The following is a 14123-nucleotide window of genomic DNA, read 5'->3' on the forward strand; positions in this document are numbered from 1 at the left end:
TTCATCCTGGTCTATGACTTGTCACCATTTCCTTGACTTTATTTATTTATTTTTATTTGTATACCATGTGATGGGGGTTATAGGACTTTGGTGGAGCTTGCGTCACACCCCATGGATGGGTCCTGGGGAGGTGGGCAAGGGTAAGTTTCCCAGGTATATTAGGTGATACCATGGAATCATTTTGTTAATTGTATTAGGTGTGATAGTGGCACTGTAGTTATATAAGAAATGGCCATGTATTTTTGGGAGATGGACTGCTGAAGTATGGAAGGGCGAAATGACATCATGTCTCGAAGATGCTTTAAAATATTTCAGCAGAGAAAAGGAGGGGATAGCTGAACTGAATATGACAAGTTCAATAACTGTTGAACCTGGATGGCTGGTATATGGGAGTTCATGATAACTCTCTATTTTCAGTGTTTCAGATATTTCAAATCAAAGGCTTTTTTTAATAATGAAAAAAATGTTTAATTAAAAAGCTCTCCAGGTGATTCTGATGTTCATTTCAGGCTGAGAACCAGTGGTTTAAGCAATTAAATTTGGATCACTGCACCCTAGATCAGCTCTGACTTTGGATAACCTAAGACTGACCTTTCAGGATGAGTTCCCACCAGTAGTCTGAACCCCAGGCTCATGGCTAGGTGCAGAGCGGGGTGGGACAAAGGACAAGCCAGCCCTGTGTCTGCAGTCAGAGTTCACGGTGGGCAGCTGCCTTCTGTGTCTCTTGTACCGAAGGACCTCGTGTCTCCCAGCCCGAGCAGTGCTGCGCCCCGTGGCGTGCCTGCCGGCGCTCCCACACTCCACTCTGGGGCCCTCGCTCGCACACAGGAGACAGCAGACAGCTGCGTCGTGGCACACACCCCAGAGAGTCCGGCTCTCCTCGGTGTTCAGAACTGTAACCTAGTGGGATTTTGCTGAAGCTGGGCTGGGGGCGGAGGCTGAAACCTGCCCCCCTCCCCCTGCTCCCAGGAGTCCCCGTGTTCTCAGCCCTGCATGCAAGTCCGTGATGACTCTTGTGTCCTCAGTGCCTATGCTGACTCCCAAGCTGAATGTCGCGCTGGCTGCTCTGCAGGTGGGGCAAATAGCAGCTGGCTGCAGCCAAGCTAAATGGAGCTCCAGAGCTCGAACTAGAAGCTTCCATGTGACATTACCCAGCACAGCCTTGCTGAGATTCTGGCTCAGCACCTCTCTGTTCAGGGGCAGCCTTCACTGGAGGGGGCCTTGTGATTTACACCTAAATGCTCAGCCAGTCTGTGTCACTAAGGGAAGCTGAAGCGGAGGGAAGGCTACAGACCGCCAAGGTCACACAGCCCAGAACTTTGCTACCACTCATATTTACGGAGAGCCTGGGCATCCTCCTTTTGCTCCCGGGGGAAGCCTTGACATAGTCCTTTCAGCAAATGCCAGCTTGAGAGAGGTGCAGAAGTCACCTCCTGCGTCTCTGTAGGAGGGCCTGGAGCATCTATTTTCCCTCTGAGGTCTGAGTCAGTACTCGTCCTGCCGGTGACCAGTGCTCCATCCCAAATTCCAGCGCGGGGAGCTCCTCCCTCATCCAGACCAGACCAGCAGGCAGGCTCTGAGGCGCTGTTTGGGTGGGAGAAAGCGGCTGCTCTCCCTGACTCTGTGCTGCTCCCTACACACAGGTCCCCGGTCTCCACCTGCAGACCATTCATCGTAATTGTCTCCCCCGTTGTCCTGAGCTCCTCAAGGGCACGGCCCAAGTCTTTCATCTCCACGAATGTTCCCTGTCACCTGGCACGCTGCCGGCCGCTGGACTGACTCTAAGTGAACCACAGAAGGGCCTCAGCAGTCAGCGCCCGTCGGCCAAGGGTCAGAAGCCTAACGTTCAAAACAGTACTTTCTCCCTCATTTAGGCTTCTGAACCTAAACTGGGTGCTGACCTGGAACTCTGACTCGGTTTGTAGAGCAGCCTGTGACCAGGGAAGGTGTCTGTTCTCTTCCCACTTTCCTTCAGAATAAATGATATTCTCTCTGTGCCTCGGTTTCTCCCACTTGATACCCATGGGCCTCTGAGCAGTCTGTCCTCTCTCCCTCCTTACCAGGACCTCTGAGGAGGGCGACATGTTTGTAGAGAGGGTTTTCCTGTGTTTTGGGGGGCCATCGGTTGAGTGATACCTAGCCTGGTGTTCTTGGAAGTTACCTCTCCTGAATCCGAAGGAAACCTCCGGGCCGCTGGCTCCGCTTAAGCAAAACCACCTACAAGAGGAACCCTCTGGAGTCAGTGACAGGACTGACCTGTCCAAGCGCGCTCTCAAGATAGAGGGCTGTCAGCCCCGGCGTGCTCTCGAATCACCGGGATGTATCTTTAAAATATCAGTCCTGTCTCCTCCATATTTGATCTAGGCGGAACGTTGGATGTTTTTTAACCGCTCTCTCAGTGCAGGTAGCTTGTATTGGGGACCACCTACCCCTGTGTCGGAGGGTCTTTGCCATAAGGAGCAGTAACAGCCCTTGAACATCCACTGCCGGCCTCCCTCCCCGACCCCGCGCCACAGGAGGGTGAAGATCAGAAGGGGTGTTTGCTCCTTCTGGGCACCCCTGTCACTTTCCTTAACCGGTTCGGAGACACTGCTAATCGTCCCAGATGGTGCGGTAAAGCCGCATCCCCACCCCCACCCCCCACCCCACGCAGAGCCCGGTGCTGCTCAACCTTGGAGGGCAGATAGGTATCTGCGGAAGGCAGGTCGATTGTGTTTTAGAGGACAATCCAGAGCTGTCTTTGCAATTTGTTCAAATGAAGACTTTTTTTTTTTTAGCTTGAGGGAGTCTCACCTGGGTCACGCCCGCCAGCTCCCAGGCATCACCTCCCCTCCCCACCATAGTTGAAGAGTCTGCCTCAGCTGTAAGAGGCAAGGCCAGACACCAGTTGAAAATCCCAGACAGCTTCCTCCCCTCCCTCCACATCTTGTCAGATATTTCAAGCTTTGAGTCCTTATTCGTGCTCTGCCTACTTGGCTGGCTGTTCTTGCACTTGAGCGGCTTGTTTGCCTGGACAGGTCCAAGCTGTCTGAGCCATCAGCAGCTGCACCTCCTCCCTCGCGCCTTCTGTCGGAGCCAACCTTGATTCACAGTAGTGCAGATGGCCCGGCCTTCTCCAGCAACGCCCGCCACTCCCAGCCCTCTCGTGCCCTGCTTTCCCAGAGATGGGGCTGGGCCAGGCCTGGCCTGCAGGTCAACCTGGGGCTAGCAGGGAGACCACTGTCAGTTCATGCTTTGGCACATTAACCCAGACAACACACTAAAAAAAAAATTTTTTTTTTTTTAAATCTGAACCACATCGGATAAGGATACATCAAGGTCTAAGTTCAGATAATGCAGGAAACACTTTGCAGCCTGCAGCAGAGCTAATCTATTTTTGCAAATAGCCCTGGTTCTAGCTTCCTAACTCTGCTTGCTAAGTGTTAGAGCTGAGAGAGAATCAGAGACAAGGGCAGGTGTCAGACATTAGCGTTCCCTCTTTCCCTCCCCTTCTCTCACTTTAAGGCAGACAGGGCTACTTCTCTACTGTGCCTTGCTTTCTCAGATGGGCTCCAGGTGCCAAAAGGCGGTGCCTTGTAACATACCACTGTCAGCAGTTCGTTTCCTTTTTCCTTGTCCCTCTCCAAGAGAAATAAAGTGGCAGGTGACCAATGTGAGCGGAGTCGGGGGTGACCTTGGACATAAGAAAGACATGCATACCAGGGCTTGGGCGTCACTCTGCCTTCCTGCCGAGCTGCGGATGAGGCGCAGGAATGGGGGTCCTATCTAGCAGGCTGGGCCTGGGTGAGACCCACAGCCATGCTTTCTGGCAGCAGCCTGCAGCAGGGTGGGGTGCCGGGGCCACAGGCTCCTCGCCCACTCATGTGGCTTGGGACGAAGTGCAGATACACTGGCTCATTCGGGTGGTCTGTAAACCTAAGGGACACTAGCACCTACTGGAATGCCGTTGCTCCAGCAGTACCAGTGTTCACAGGATTTACCCTGAGGCTCAGCTGCCACTCACATTTCCAAGCATGCTCCTCCATTGGAGAAACTGGCTCAGGTGAAAGTGGCTTCAACACAGCCCCCAAAGCCAGCCCTTTCATGAGGGAACATCAGGACTGAGATATATTATCCACTCTCCCTACAACTTGGGGTACTCTCCTAAGGACTGGGTATTTTTAATCCTTGATAAGGCTACAGTATCTTTATTGGCACCCAAGGACCAGTAAAGGAAATCAGTCCTGAATATTCATTGGAAGGGCTGAAGCTGAAACTCCAGTACTTTGGCCACCTGATACAAAGAACTGACTCTTTGGAAAAGACCCTGATGTTAGGAAAGATTGAAGGTGGGAGGAGAAGAGTCAACAGAGGATGAGATAGTTTGATGGCATCACCGACTCGATGGACATGAGTTTGAGTAAGCTCCGGGAGTTGGTGATGGACAGGGAGGCCTGGCATGCTGCAGTCCATGGGGTCGCAAAGAGTCAGACACCACTGAGCAACTGAACTGAAGGACCAGTAACGCAGAGACTGAGGCAGAGGCTGCCTGAAGAGGTATCTGCTTCTCTCCCCGCCATCAGAGCCAGTCATTTGGCGAGCACGCTCATGCCCTAGTAAGCATGATACAGTGGATGGGGTGGAATTAAGGGGCCTTCGATAGTGAAGGACAAGGAGGCCTGGCATGCTGCAGTTCATGGAGTTGCAGAGTCGGACATGACTTAGCGACTAAATAACAGTTCCACTCCTAAGATCACGGTTGGGGTCTGTTCTCTTCTATCCAATTTGATAAGGAAGGAAGGAAGATCTTTTACCTTTTACCAATACCTGGGAACCTTTTTATTTCTCTAAAGCCACAGGATAAGTATCACCAGACTGCTGGATTTTCTATTCTTCAAGACTGGCCCTGTCCTCTAGGGCTTCTGTCTTAGCACTGGGCATTGCCTTCTCTTCCTGCTACAATTGCTGCTTGGCCTATTAGCCTCAGGAAACTTATTCTCTTGGATCCATTCTCTTTAAGAGTCGCCACATTTTATCCACCTGCCTGCTCTCGTTTTTGATCCACCTATTGTCATCATTTAGAACCGCTGGTCTAAGTGACCCACAGGCACAATCCAGGCTCTTGAGATGGGTGTCTCCAGGGTCTGAAATTGACAGTATTTGTCTTAACCCTTAAAGTAATCTTGCTGTAGCCAAAAACCTTAGCCAGCAAACACCTCAGCAGATGCGATGCACTGCCTTCCACCCCACCCCACCGCCCTGGTGACGCAGGAGAACCACCCTGGAGCCACGGGGCGCAGTGTCTAGAGGGCAGCAGAGCTCCAGTGGGTACCGCCATCCCCTGGCTGCCAAGCCCCTTGTCACGTAACAGGTTCAGAGGCTTGGAGGTTAGGGTGGGGAGGTTCTGTCCTCCAACCTCACCGTGGCACTGCCTGTAAACCTGCCGAGCCAGGGCCCGAGAGGGCTGCCTGCACGGCCCACGTCATCCGGGGGTCTGTGATGCCCTGATGTCCCGGGCCTGCGGGGGCTGCATAAGTACGGCTGCGAGCTGCCCACTACATGGTCTCTGCTGCCCCAGCACAAGGCGACCCTCTCAGGCTCCATGCGTGGCATTCAGTACAGGTGTAGGCATGAGAGATGGCGCCCTTCTCTATGGGGACAGGTAGGGAAGAGATTTCCCAGCTGAGTCTTCCTGGGTCTCTGTTCCAATGAAAAAGAGACACCCTCCCCTCCCCGACTCTGCGCACCTGATTCCGCCTCCGTCCATTTCCCAGCCGCAGCTCAACTCTTTACCCTCGTGGCATTCTGTAAGCTGGAGTGGTAAGGCCCGAACCTCCAGAAGGGAGATGAAATGACCTTGTGGGGTGACAGGAAACAGCATAGCCAGCATTGGTTTTGGGGTGTTGATTTCCACGTGTTAAGGTTTGAGTTGCTACTGAGCTCCCTCGCCCGTGTGTGTGACAGTCGGGCTCTGTATCCACCGCGATGCCCGAGCAGGGACGCGGCGTGGGGCGAGAGCTTTGCTGCTGTGCTCTGGCACCTGAGCACGTTTCCGTCTCCAGCATGGAGCTGCCAGTGGGAAATTGCTGAAGTGGCACTCCGGAGGATCCACCAGGGAGACCCCTCCATCTCCTGCCAAGCTAAACAAACCCTGCCTTGCCCTGTTCTGAATCACACCTCCCTGCAGATTCATTCCTCCTTCCCCAGCGCGGCTCGGGCACCGCCTTCCGGGAAAGTCCTGGGTGTCCGCAAGAGAGGCGTTGGAGGAGAATGGAACTGATGGAGGAAGGGGGAGTGCCGCTCAGTCATCTTTTAAGTAGAAAGGAAAAGGTCAACGGAGCCGCACGGGGCCACGGCCACATCAGTGTTGACTCTGCCTCGCTGCGGCAAAGGGGCCGGCTTACCGGGGCGAGCGGTGGGCACTGCCAGCTCGCGGTGGGCACCACCCAGCTGCTGACAGCCAAACACAAAGAAACGCATGCTCTATACACACAGATGGGTCTGAGTGTCAGCAGGAGCCCGTTTTTAGCCCTTGCCCAGGAAGGGCAGCCCACAACACAGTAATTTAATTAAATTTGCTTCTCTCCATGGCCCACATATTTGAAGAGGTTTGGGGGGAAATGAATCCGGCTGAGGAACATCACCCTGCCGCTCTGGCACTGCCCCAGAGCTGAGCCGCAGCACCATAAAGGGTCTCGCCATCCTGGTTACGGCCCAGGGCATCTGTCTGCACTGCAGGCTCTCTGGCCAGGCTGCCTGCTGGAAGCAATCCGTCTCCATCACAGGGAAGCCACCAGGGGCAAAATAAGGGGACTCCCCGCCCCCGACTCAAGACCTGCTGGCAGCAGCCTCGGCAGTACCTAGAGCCGTTTGTGGCATTTGCTTTCCCCACCAGCCTCAGAGTACGAGAAGAGAGAGGGCAAGACAAGAGGACCCCCACCCGCAGCGACACTGCGGCCTCAGTCGTCACCCGTTTCAGTGTTAGCCCACATGCCTGGGCTTCTGCCCCGAACGTGATCGGTTTTTAAGGACCTGAAATGGACTCAGCTTTTTCGTATTACCCTGCTGTCTACCTCAGGTGCTGTCAGTTTTTGTTCATTATGCCTGAGCTTAACTCACACCCAGACCCCCATGACCTCCCACTGCCTCCCAGACAGCCTTGCATTAAGTTTATCAACTCCTCGGGGCTTCCCTGGTGGCTCAGATGTAAAGAATCTGCCTGCAGTGCAGGAGATCTTCCCCTGGGTCGGAACGATCCCCTGGGCGAAGAGAATGGCTACCCATTCCAGTATTCTTGCATGGAGAATTCCATGGACAGAGGAGCCTAGAGGGCTGCAGTCCACGGGGTCACAAAGAGTCAGACAGGAGTTGCCTAAGCTTTTGCTTTCTCTTGTCTTCTCCCTCCTATCCAGTGTCTGCCCTTTCCTGTTAGCACTAACCTCTAGCCTGTCTCTCAGCCTTTCTTGTTCTAGGTCAGCAGCACCAAGCCTCGGAGAGGTACATTCTCTGGTGATCTTTCTGTCCCCCCTCCCAAGAGTATATTCTCCTGGCTGGTAATCTCTCCTGCGTAATGTGAATAGCAGCACCTCCGAGAGAAAGGGAATTTCTCTGGCACGGTTCAGCTCAACACCAGCAGAACACAGGCTGTTGCTTAGGAGTGGGAATCATTAGAGTCAGGCCATTATTGGAGGGGACCGGTCTCTAGGGGAGCCAGCAGAAATTACCGCTCCTTAATAGACGGAAACTCATTTGCTCAAAGCCCCCGCCCTCCTCTTTATTTCTCTGCATTCCCCACCTCCCTTCTCTTCCCAGCTTTGAAGTTGAGAAGAGAGGTAACTCCACCCGATCCAAGATGGCAAATTTCTGCTAAATTAACTTGGTTAAAAGAGATGCTTGGCTGCAAGCGGCTATATTTTAGAATGTTTCTGTTGGGACTTCACTTGAAACCATCATGAAGGAGACAGATTCTAATTAAATGTGTGTGATAGAATTCTAGCCAGGGCCACTCTGTCGTTTCCCTAGAGAGGATTTGTTGAGATGGGGGAAGAGGCGTTCACTGGCTGCAGGCCCCCGAGTCAGCCCAGGCTGTCTGAGCTTTTCCTGTGAGGGTCTCTCCTTGCTTACAGTACCAGGGGAGACATCCCTGCTTCTCCAGTAGTCAACTTGACCTTGAACGGACCTCTGACATGATTGAGCTTCTGCAGAACTTCCTTCTACCTGTTCTTTACTGCTCTTCACTTTTATGGAGATGGGTAGGGTGGCCTTAGCCACAAATGCTCCTTCTAATTTGTGTGCTGACTCGGCAGCTGTCAGAACTCCCCTGCCCTGGAACACTCGTAGTTGAAGAGAAAGGAAAAGTTGCTGGATTTCTCAGTTCTAGTTGTTTGAGTGAAGTCAGGTGTGGGCACCATCTGGCTTAGAGTGTGAAGCCCAGATAAAGTACTGGCATGAAAGGCCTTCCCCTCCTCTCCCTGCTTCCCTGGAAGCAAAAAGTAAGGGACGGCACCAGTTTGCAGACTCCAGGGGGCACCGGTCACTTTGCAGCTTCTGTCAGTGGCGCCCCCTGCCGTTATGAGTCTCAGTAGCCCTGCCGGTGCTGGGCTGAGAACCCAGAGACCTGGTCCCAGTACCACCAGCTCGCGGGCACTGGAAGTCACATCTCCCTGGGCTTCCTTTTCCTCACAAATAAAATAAGAGGGTTCACCTAGATTTTCTGAATTAACTTGGAAACTCCCTTCACTGTCTCCACCTTCCTGAAGTCAGAAGCTGGAAACTCAGTCTGTCCTCAGTGGCCACTGCCCCTCCCAGGTCGACCAGCTGTGAGAACACAGAGGTGATGCAGAGGGGCCCTCGGCTGACATTGATGCCACTGGTCAGAGCAGGTGTGGGCTCAGAACAGGAATGCGGAAGAGGGATTAAGGAACGGGAAAGTTACTCTGCAGCCCTACAAGCTGAAACCAGAGGCACACGGAATAGGCCAAGTCCGGTCCTCTTTTGAGCTTCTTCTCCTCTGTGACTTCAGAACCTTTTTTCCTCGTACACGTGCGTACGACACCCCCAGCAGCTGCCACTACTTTCCTCACAAGGGAAACCGAAAGAAATGCAGGCATGCTCTCTGAGCTATCTCAGTCTTGCCGCATCCCTCTAAGTCTCTTCTCCCCATTCCCCATTGAAAAACTGTCTTCCCTTCCCCTGGTTCCTTTAGCAGTCTCTTCCTCGGCCCTCCCTCCAATCCTAACTCCAGACTTCCCCAACTCATCCCCTTAAGAGATGAATGGGAAGAATACACTGTCGTGTCAGAAGGAAGCCATTGTCAATTCACACAGGCAGACGCTAATAGGATAAAGTATTATCCGACTTCCTTTAAGTCCAGAAATTAAGTCTTCTTGCAGTGGTAATAGATTATCACTGGAGCCACTGCAGCTGGGGGGCTGTGGGAACAGGCCGTCCATATCTGAGGCCTGGGCTCCAAGTCTGGTACTGTGATGGGCCTGCCGCGAGGGATGCGCTATGCATTCCTGCAGACAGGATGAGGGCACTATCCAGGGAACTGCCTCCAGCTCATTCAGTTCACCTCCAGGGTGGAACCTGAGTAGGAGGACCTGTCTGAGTGTCCTTAATTAACCTGGGTGAGTGGGTTGGGCCTTAAAGCCTGGGGAACAGTAGCCTGAGGCCAGGAAACCAAACTTTGCACAGGGAACAGTTCGTGTGCGAAAGCTCATCTCCGTCATCCTTGCTGACTCATGGAACGGGTAGAGTGGCTTATCTGGTGACTACATCCCCACCTGCACAGACAGGGAAACCAGGGTTGTGAAATGTAAGAAACTACAGATTAAGGACTTGCCTCAGAAGAGGAAACAGGACTGTGAAAAGGAAGAATGAGCCATTGGGCTTCTAGAATGGAAGGATCTTGCGAGGCATCCTTGGTCCTATCATGACAGACAGTTGTACACACACTGGGCGGCGGGGGGGGAGGTGTGACAGGAGAAGGAATGGAGGGTGTGCATTTCATTAATGGGAGATACAAGCAGGTGAATGGATATTAAGAAAACAAGTAGATCAAGGGCTCTTCCTTTGGTATTTAGTAATTAATCTCAACTTTAGTAATGGCTCTGGTATTGTTTCTAGGCGCACAGAATGGATGAACCTGAAAAGCTAAGTACCACTTTGGTCCATCCAATCCCCACACCTGACGTTAGCGTGGCCTCTCAGTCTTACTGCTTCCCTACTACAGGTCCAAAAATCTTTACCCGGCTAAACTAGAGATGACAGCACCATCCTTTCAGATGCTACCTTCCTTGGCCAAGAGAGTCTCCTCTCTCAGGGCTATCCCCCACAGGCCCCGGCCTCGTCTCTCTGACTCACTGCCAGGGTCCACGTGCATCACCGTACTCGCAGTCGTCATGATTTTTATGGGGAAACATGATTTATATAACATCCCCCGCCGTATAATACTCTTGTTGTGGATAAACAGTGAGCTGCTATACCCGCTCTTCTCCTCTCCCATGACTGTACCTTCTTAGAAAGGAGGGAGCCTGTCAGGATCAGAATTTGATTACAGCCCTGAGGGAGGGGTTGCTCCCAGCAGTGGACAGCCTCCAGCATCTCCCGCCCCCCGCCCAGCAGTGGACAGCCTCCAGCATTGGGAACAGGACTGTCGTGGGTAGGTGGTTTGGCCCAAGTACTGACAGCAAAGCTGGCATGTTCCAGAGGATGAAACCTGTGATCATGCTAAAATCTAATTCTAGCCTCTCATTAGGAAATCAAATGCTTGCTTTCTTAGGCTTCTCTTGGAAAGTTGATCTCCCTGCCTTTCTTCTCCTCTGCTCCGTGCCATGAATTTCACACTGCCGTCCTCCCCCCATGCAGGGTCCAGCCAGCCTTCTGTTTGTGAGGGCAGGAATCTCCCTGGCTTTCCTCCCGAACTGCATTGCAGCCCCTTAGCCTCTGTGTCTGCCACATAGCTCCATTCCACTCTCACTTGCTCAGATTATGGTGCTTTTTCTCCTGTCCTATTTTCCTTTCCTCTAAGCCCCCCAAAACTGCTCTGAAGCCCCAACAGCCCACTCTGTGCTCCTTTCTCCTTCCTGGTGCCTCCGTGGGCCCTCCTCCCTTGGTAAAGCACCCCGATAAAGAAACAAGGTGATAGAAGACACTAGGGGGCTTATTACCCTCTTGGCAAAGGACCAGGGTTTCTGGTAGTATCTCCTATCCCAGCTCTCAGCTTGGGCACCATCACCACCAGCTGTAGCACCTTTCCTCTCTCCTGACTCGCCAGAAGAAAAGGTAATCTGTTCCTGGGCTAAGACAGTGCCTTGGGTCAACTAAAGGGCTCATTAAAGAATAGCGCACAAAGAAGAAAAGTAAACCCATCTTGCCCACCGTGCTTGGGCTTGTAGACAGTGCTGTCGTGCTCCCCAAGATTTCTGGGTGACCATCCCTCCTCACTAGACTAGTTCAGCAGGCGTATTCTCTCTTTGGACATGGATGAAGTTCAATAATAGAGGAGGTGATGGAGGCTGGTCAGTTGGTCTATCCCCTTATGTAATATCATCAAATTTTAATTCCTACAACAACCTACGAAGTATTGAGGTAGACACCAATATTATTTCCATTTTAGAGATGAGGAAAATGAGTATTTGTCTGAAGTCACACAGCTAGTAAGTGATAGAGCTGGAATTCAGCCTGGGGAGACTGGCTCCAGAGTCTGTACTTGCAAGCACTATGCTGTATTGCTTTGCAGACATGTATATTTCACTGATCTGCTTCCTGAAGCCTTTATCCCTGCTCCAAGAAGCAATTCACTTCATCTCAATATAAAGCAAAGATGAAAACAACCTTAATCCACTGCCCAAACCATTCTTTCCCCCTCTGGGGGAAAGGGTGCTTTCTGAATGGATGGAAACCCAGAGAGGTGCTTTGAGCCAAAAGCGCCTTGCAGTTTAGCTGAGGCAGGATTTAGAAATGGAGTGAACAGTGCCTGCATTAGCCGATGGCATGGAGCACAGAGTGCCAGCAGAGGAGATAAAATCAGACATATGTTTGGGTATAAATGTTCTCTTTTTCTCTTCTTTTTCTTCTCTGATTTTAAGCCCCTACTGCTTTGTTGCAGTAAAATGTTGGAGCCATAATTGTGGGCCCTGGCCCCTGAGGTAGTAGCCTGGGCTGAGTGAAGCCCACTTAGCCTTCTGTTAATCTCTACCCAGCTCTACTGAGGTGAGCCAGAGCTCTTCACTGTGAATAGCATGGACTCTGGACCTCTTCCCCATTAATAGGAATTGTCTTGAAGAGACCCTACTATTAATATGCTGCCCGCCCTCCCTCCTACCACCACCCCCATGCCCCACCAGCTTTGGTACATATTAACAGCCATGATAAAGTTGATGTCCCTAGGCCTTAGAAACTAGTTTGTCTCCTCTACCCTCACTGCCAATAGGATGCAGCTTTATGACCAAAGAGTCATAAAATGCCCTAGAGCAGATTATGGGAGTAGCAATCAGATCATGATTTTAGAGCTGGGGCTAGGGCAGATGCAATGGAGAAGAGTTAAGGAGCCCCCCGCCTCCCCCAAACAGTCTCACTGTTCAGCCAAACAAGCAGAAACCACTGCACTGTGCACGAGGTGCTCTGAGAGGTGCTCTGAGACCTCTGTCAGTCCTTTACTCTGCACAGCTCCCCAGGCCAAGGTTGGGAAGGACCAAGCCTGCGTTCCCACTGGGAGCACCCAGCCTTGTCTGCGTCACCTTTTACCTGGCAGTCGCCCTCTGTGGGATTCCTGTGGTTTCTGTCTGCCATTGAACTGAAGAATCAAGCAGCTATTTTGTGTAGTCCTGAGAATCCAACTCCTTAGTGAGCACACGTGGCCCTTGGGCCAGCTCTGGGGCCCCTCTGGTCAGAATCGTGCTCAGTAGAGCTGGTTTGAAGGAGACTGGACAGCTCCAAGAGGGAGGAGGAAAGAGCACAGTAGTATCTATAGGAAGGTCTCATTTTCATACTGGCCATGAAGGAAATTTGTTCTTGGGAGCCTGAATGAGAAATCACATTGGTTTGGGGAATCAGGAGACCTAGCTTTCAATCCCAACTCTCCCCTAATTAGCAGTGTGACCTTGGACTATATCATTCAGTTGCTCTGGGGCTCCGTTTCCTTGATTATAAAATGTGAAGGGATTAGACTACATGATTTTTCATGGCCTTTAAAAAATTCTGTCACGAAAACTCCCTAACTCCATATAATCAACAGCACTCTATGCCCTCTAACATGTTGCTATAAGTCTTCCCCGCCCCAATCCAGCAAGCTGCCAACCCATGTTCCATTCTCAGGTAACAAACCCTACAGCTTGGCTAGGCCGAGGATGAGTCTCCTGCCCAGCATTAATGGCGGCACTTCCGGTGCTCAGGGGACCCCTCTCTGAAAAGTTGACCCAAGTGCCTGCTACAGAGGAGGGCGTACTCAACACCATGGTGAAGGAGCGTTGCCACTCTAAAGGCTGAACCAGTGCCCAGGTCAGGGAGCAGGCCCAGTGAGCAAAGGAACCCCCCCAACAGCTCTAAGGACACTCAAGCCCGTGAACCATATCCGGTCTCCACAACATCCTCTGACGTTCCTTCAGGAAAGCACTTCTCCCTTAGATTCCAGAACTTGAATATGCCCCACCCCCAGGACAGGTGCGTTTGTTCTTAGGACTCTTCCCCAGGAATGTTTCAGGCCTGTGTCTTCACCTCTCTCCTCAGATGTCTATTCAGCCCCCAAGCCTTTGTCATTTCACAGCAACTGCATAGTTCCCTGACTGCCCAGAAAGCTGTCAGAAGAGCAGGGGTGGGAGGAAATGGGCTCCACACCCTCTGCTTCTGAGGCCGCTCCTTCCTTCACGATCACCTCTGAATGTGTACCCAGGAAGCTGTTCTAATAGACAGCCTGAGTTGTGCCTATGGCACTAGGAAAGAGGGTGATTTCTTGCATTTTTCAGCTGGTCCTCGCCAAGTCCCACCCTTTTTCCTGCTGCAGTTTTCTCTCTTTTTTATTGGGGGTAGGGTAGCAGAGGACAGGCAGAGGGAATGCATCTTTGTAGCCTAGAAACATGAATAGCAGTTTCTTAAAGTGTGAGCCCATGCATACATGCTGCCACAAACACGGATACCCAGAA

The 14123-nt window shown here is 52.0% G+C and overlaps 1 protein-coding gene and 1 long non-coding RNA gene across 2 annotated transcripts in view; both read left to right on the top strand.

Annotated features, from left to right (window-relative positions):
* Nucleotides 1–14123, top strand: part of SND1 (staphylococcal nuclease and tudor domain containing 1) — a 411141-nt gene that overhangs the window by 330422 nt on the left and 66596 nt on the right. The window lies entirely within an intron of this gene.
* LOC122674900 overlaps nucleotides 4375–14123 on the top strand; it is a 31976-nt gene continuing 22227 nt past the window's right edge. The window contains exon 1 of the long non-coding RNA XR_006335077.1: nucleotides 4375–7346. This is a non-coding gene — a long non-coding RNA (uncharacterized LOC122674900). The remainder of the gene's footprint in view (nucleotides 7347–14123) is intronic.

This window comes from Cervus elaphus, chromosome 18, assembly GCF_910594005.1.
Source record: "Cervus elaphus chromosome 18, mCerEla1.1, whole genome shotgun sequence".
Lineage (NCBI taxonomy): Eukaryota > Metazoa > Chordata > Mammalia > Artiodactyla > Cervidae > Cervus > Cervus elaphus.